General features: G+C 36.2%; 1 long non-coding RNA gene across 1 annotated transcript in view; it reads right to left on the bottom strand.

Annotated features, from left to right (window-relative positions):
• The window catches only part of LOC122798311, a 1,180,841-nt gene extending 1,175,170 nt beyond the window's left edge, over positions 1-5,671 (bottom strand). Inside the window, exon 1 of the long non-coding RNA XR_006364242.1 lies at positions 5,560-5,671. This is a non-coding gene — a long non-coding RNA (uncharacterized LOC122798311). The remainder of the gene's footprint in view (positions 1-5,559) is intronic.
• Between the last annotated feature and the right edge of the window lie 1,013 nt (positions 5,672-6,684).

Raw genomic sequence — 6,684 nt, 5'->3', positions numbered from 1 at the left:
GGTATGAAATGACGTTGTATGCCAGACACAGGTCACCTCTGAGCAGTCTGTATGAGACTGAGTAGACAGACAGGGTTTTTAGATTATCTGTATAGGACAGGTGTTTGAGACCCTGGATTTTCCTGGTTAGGAACCTCTGTGGTCTCTCCAACTGCTGCATGTGCTTGGCAAGGTACATGCCGAAGGGGGCATTGTACTTGATAATGGGTCTAATAAGGGGGAGGAGTACAGGGATGTTATGACCTCCTTGTTCCTGGATGAAATACCCTTACTTATGAGGTGGGTCATGTAGAAAGCCTTCCACACAACAGAGGCAAAATGGTTGTCAAAATTCAGGTTGCTATCAACCTGGGTGCCCAAGTCCCTCTCGATTGATTGCATGCTTAGTACATTGTTATTAATAAGATAATTAGTGGGGACACCATTTTCCCCAAAGGGGATAATGATGCATCTCTCAGCATTCAGTTTAAGGCCATGCTTCTGGCACCAGTCATTAGTTTGGGTAAGGCCCTCTTGGAGGATGTTGACATCACTAGGTGAATTTAAGACAGCGCCCAGCTTGCAGTCATCTGCAAACTTGGTTAGCCACAGACCACTGGTTTTGGCTTGCACCTCAGAAAGGTATATCCCAAACAGCAGATGCCCCAAGACCAGTCCTTGGGATACACCACTCATTATGGGTCTACTACTAGATATGGCTTCCCCTACATTGACTGAGTGGGTTCTATCAGTGAGCCAGGTAGCTACCCATCTGGTAACATATGGGTTTATGCCTAGCTGAGAGAGTTTATCTATTATGCCAGAGTGGGGAATAGTGCCAAAGGCTTTGGCTGGGCCAAGGTAAGCAGTGTGCACTGTCTTCCCCTCATCCATGGCTTTGGTGACTGTTTGAAAGAATTTGACCAAGTTTAACTCTAAAACAAATCTAGACTTTAGACTTTAGGAATGCTGACTACAACTTCATAAGCCAGAAGTGCAGGAATCATTGACTAAAGGATACGACATAAAGGTCTAATGCTTCATTTGTCAATAGACTTTTCACTGTTTTCAATAATAGTGATCAGAGAAATTGGAGTTCTGCTTTTGTGGTACATTCTAGTTCCTGAATACGTTCATGACCACAGCTTGCTAACCTGACAATACAAGATTAAAAGAGACTTAAAACTGATCATCGGTGTGGTCTACTGTCTACTTCCCATCTCGCACATAGGTATAGCAAAATGATGAGAGTAGCAGTTGGATACATATAGTCCCAATGCTATAATTATGGCTGATTTCAGTTTTTTACCACAATTCCTATGAAAATGTAAGGAATACGGAGACTCTCATTGCCGTTCAATAGATGTTGGCAGAGGAAGAAGGCTCTGCCTAAGTGACTCAGGAAATTCTCACTCAGTAAATAGGTGTATGGACCAGGCAGACCTGATTTGTTAATAAAGAAAGATATACTGTTGGAATGGATCCTTACTAACATACCTGAAAGATACAATATAATACTGGAATGGATCCTTACTAACATACCTGGAAGATACAATGCTGGAATGGATCCTTACTAACATACCTGGAAGATACAACATAATACTGGAATGGATCCTTACTAATATACCTGGAAGATACAATGCTGGAATGGATCCTTACTAACATACCTGGAAGATACAATGCTGGAATGGATCCTTACTAACATACCTGGAAGATACAATATAATACTGGAATGGATCCTTACTAACATACCTGGAAGATACAATGCTGGAATGGATCCTTACTAACATACCTGGAAGATACAATATAATACTGGAATGGATCCTTACTAACATACCTGGAAGATACAATGCTAGAATGGATCCTTACTAACATACCTGGAAGATACAATATAATACTGGAATGGATCCTTACTAACATACCTGGAAGATACAATGCTGGAATGGATCCTTACTAACATACCTGGAAGATACAATATAATACTGGAATGGATCATTACTAACATACCTGGAAGATACAATATCATACTGGAATGGATCCTTATTAACATACCTGGAAGATACAATACAATACTGGAATGGATCCATACTAACATACCTGGAAGATGCAATGCTGGAATGGATCCTTACTAACATATGTGGAAGATACAATATAATACTGGAATGGATCCTTACTAACATACCTGGAAGATACAATATAATATTGGAATGGATCCTTACTAACATACCTGGAAGATGCAATACTGGAATGGATCCTTACTAACATACCTGGAAGATACAATGCTGGAATGGATCCTTACTAACATACCTGGAAGGTACAATATAATACTGGAATGGATCCTTACTAACATACCTGGAAGATACAATATAATACTGGAATGGATCCTTACTAACATACCTGGAAGATACAATGCTTTAATGCATCCTTACTAACATACCTGGAAGATACAATATAATACTGGAATGGATCCTTACTAACATACCTGGAAGATACAATACTGGAATGGATTCTTACTAATGTACCAGAAACATACACTGTTGGAATGGGTCCTTACTAACATACCTGAAAGATACAATACTGGAATGGATTCTTACTAATGTACCAGAAACATACACTGTTGGAATGGGTCCTTACTAACGTACCTGAAAGATACAGTACTGGTATGGATCCCTACAAATGTACCTGAAAAATACTATGCTGGAAAAGATCCTTACTAATATACCTGGAAGATACAATACTGAAATGGATCCTTACTGATGTCCCTGAAACATACACTGTTGGAATGGGTCCTTACTAGCATACCTGAAAGATACAATGCTGGATTGGATCCTTACTAACATATCTGGAAGATACAATATAATACTGGAATGGATCCTTACTAACATACCTGGAAGATACAATGCTGGAATGGATCCTTACTAACATACCTGGAAGATACAATATAATACTGGAATGGATCCTTACTAACATACCTGGAAGATACAATACTTGAATGGATCCTTACTAATGTACCAGAAAGATACACTGTTGGAATGGGTCCTTACTAACATACCTGAAAGATACAATACTGGAATGGCTCCTTACTAATGCACTTGAAAAATACAATACTGGAATGGATCATTAAATACAAACTAGGAACTATAATTATTCCTGTAATAGATTCTCTACTGTTTTAAGGGAATTACCCTTTACTTATGATTCTTTCAAGCATTAAACTACAGTTGTCAGGAGACTATGTGTTATTTTTAGATCACTCTATTATATCAAACAAATGCCACTATTAACAGAAATTGCAATTAGATAGTGCGCATGAATTACAGATCAAGAGGACCCATGGCAAAAGCCTTCAGCACTTCTGTAATGTACTCCTCTCTTTATAAACTAAATTCTTATCCCAAATTTCAAAGAAAAGGTGTTGCAATAATCTTTTCTTCTTGGCTTACACCAATATTAAAAAATGGGGTTTAAGTTATATAAACATTTTGCTTAGGTTACATACAAACATGTTTGCATTTGTTTCTAAGGCCTTCATACCAACACTCCTGGCCTATGGTTGTTTCAGTTTGCAGATGAAGGTTAGATCATGTTAACCATCAGTGCATGGACAATTATGTCAAAATAAATGTGAAAAAATGGAGTATAGCTCATTTTGGTAAACAAGACATTTTCCTAAACAATGTACATGACACGCCTTTCCAATCAGTCATAATTTTAATGGATCTATGCACTCTTACAGATAATTTCTTGTTTGAACCATTATGTCTCTGCAGCTTTAGCAAGTCTTCTATCTGATTCATCTAATTTCCAAAGGTTATCTCTTCTAGATCCAAAGAGGTCTTAATTCTGGCTTTACTCATTTGTCATCGAACCCATTATGGAATATAACGCCTCTTTTAGCATGCACTAGTCGAAACATGCTATATCTCATGGGTTCCTAACAAAAAGGTCAGTGGCCATAAAAATCTTAGTTATCATGACAGATTGACTGACCCCTCTCTCTCTTTGTACTCAATCTTTTACAAATTCCTTGGTGGGGATCTGTGTCTAGCTCTTCAAGCCGTGAAAGATCCAACATTCTTTGACCTTCCATTCCTTTGCAGAACAAACAGGTATGCAAGTATCTACTTAAAGAAACTAAACTTTCATCAGCAGATAAATAAGATACTTTGGTGGGATAGATTCATATCCCAACATGCACCTCACAGTAGTACCCCTGACACCTAAATAATTAGATAGACAGCCTAAAATCCTCCATTTTATGTAGCTGTCCTTGATGGTTTGGGAAATTCTAAACAGGTATAGACTGTCCATTGCTGATACAATGCTGTTTGAGCTGTCAGTTCATAAAATAATGTTATTAAATTTGTTACATATTCATTGTGTAGGCAGTTTGATTCTAGGCCATGTCAGTACAATACATTGAAATACAATGCAGTTAAAACTGAAATTTATATCTAAATCGATTGTTCTGCAGATTGTTGCAGATTGATTGCCTAGTACTTCCCAAAGAACCTTTAATTGCTACTTGATTTCTGCTACTTAAGAAACTTGTGTAAAAGGTTAGCCAAAAAAAAAAAGGCAAAGGCCTCTCCTTGACTCTTTGTTCATTTTTTATCAGTTGTTACCCACCCTAAGTTGTTATGGTTTTCTGAAAGGCTACTAAAAAAGAACAAGAAAACAGTTGTTTTCATCATGTATCAGATGACATCATAACTGATCTATTTTTAATTAATACCTTCATGTATGATTACTTATAAGCATTACATTTTTAAAATGTGTAATGGCAGTTTGTTTAACACAGGAAAGCAAGCTTCACATTCAGTAGAAAAGATACATGCAAATTGTTAGATTGCACAGTGTACAGTCTTAAAATGTAAGACTAGCATTTGATTTTGAAAAAGCTCATTCCTTCTGTTTTGTATGATTAAAGGATTAATGCAGGGAACGATTTAAAGAAATACTATGTGAAACTTCAATGTATGTCCAACATTTGTAGATGAGTGGGCTACATGAAAAGTATCACCATTTCTTTAGCTGGGAGTCATTTTCCTTTGCAGGAAAATGTTGCAGACAGCATGCATGCAGATGTCAGCTCCATCTGACAAAAATAATTGCCACTAAGTTATGAATCTCACTACTCTGCTGCAGTACAGTGATGAAATTGGAATGCATTTAATAACTTGGTTCTTAAGAAGCACAGATTTGCCACAGAACAGCCATTATATATGTAGCTTAAGTGCAGCTATAGAGTACAGAATATAAATTTCAGTTTTAAATGCATTATATTACACTGTATTGTACTGACACATCCTACAATCAAACTGCCTACACAATGAATACGTAAGCAATTTCATGCCATTATTTTATGAAATGACAGCTCAAGCAGCAGTGTATCTCTTTCTCTCCATATATACTTGATGTCTCACACGATGGTTGATGGCAGATGAGAAACTGAAATGTAATTTGTACTACAGAATGGGGGAGGGTAACATCCAATACAGAAAAGCAATTTTTCACAAATTCTATCTAGTGTGAAAGAAGTGACAGTAAAACAGCTACTTAAACAAAACAACATCTTACCTTGTAAGCTGTCGATTTCTCCAACGCTGTTCTGCCTGGTTATATGATGCCAGTATGCACTACGAGGAAGTGAGATCGATTTTGACAGCACAATGGATTCATTTAAACTAGACTGGACCTGGAAAAAAAAAGACAGAAATGAACCCTGATTAGTCACCATCATCAATTTAAATCTTTCTTGCTCAGAAGCCAAATACTATCGAATAAGCACACTGCTCTTTTTGTTTAATTAGCTGATGATTTATACTACAGCAAATTATGGTTTATGATTGTAAATTTAGTTGTCTTGCCAGATACTGAAGAACCATATGAACAAGTAAAACATAAGAAAAAAATAGAACACAGATAAATAGTATCAGGCATAGTTTAGAAAATATTATTGACCCTTTTTAAAACAGCATATTTGAATTTTAGTTACTCTTTGTTTAAGTGTTATTTATCAAAGCACATTTCTTTGTTAGATTCAGGTGTGATATGACAGAATTCAGCTCATCACATCACCATTCAACAGTCAGTTAAGTCCAAATATATTACATAGCTGAAGGACTGTATAAAAACAAAGGAACTTGTGTCCATTATGTAAATATTTCCTTGAAGAACAGGAGAGTGGGGTGTAGATGCATATGAGCTTGGGAGTGTTTGAGTTATTTACAGAGAAAAAGTAAAATGCTTCTTACCAATTTTGATATTAGAAACATGATGGTACAGCATAAACCCTGCTGCCCATACTAATTTGAATTTATATTTCCAATATAGAAAAAAAAAAAGAATGAACAATCTACTGGCTGGATTTCTGCTAACGTTTGTTTACCATGGAACTTTAGGACTGTCCCTGTGTGCGTGTTTTTTAAAAAAAAGTAAATGGTCTGCAGTTTTAGGATAGGCACTATTTTCTAAATTTTTTTGCTTAACATTTCTAGTGATATTTCCATATAGTGCAATGATAATCTGGCATTAATAAAGCTTGGTATTTGCAAGAAATTCAAACTAGTAACACATTTATTCTGCAGTAATCAGAAAAAGAAGAAAAAGAAAAGGCAGTTACAATAAATAAATAAATAAAATAATAAAGCTAAAAGCTGATAAAGCATCACACCAAATAAAGAACTAAATGCATATAAAATA

The sequence above is a fragment of the Protopterus annectens genome, chromosome 3.part1 (assembly GCF_019279795.1).
Source record: "Protopterus annectens isolate FY-2018-M chromosome 3.part1, PAN1.0, whole genome shotgun sequence".
Taxonomy (NCBI): Eukaryota; Metazoa; Chordata; order Ceratodontiformes; family Protopteridae; genus Protopterus; species Protopterus annectens.
Note: the sequence above shows the minus strand (reverse complement) of the source record. Positions and strands in the feature narration are given on the sequence as shown.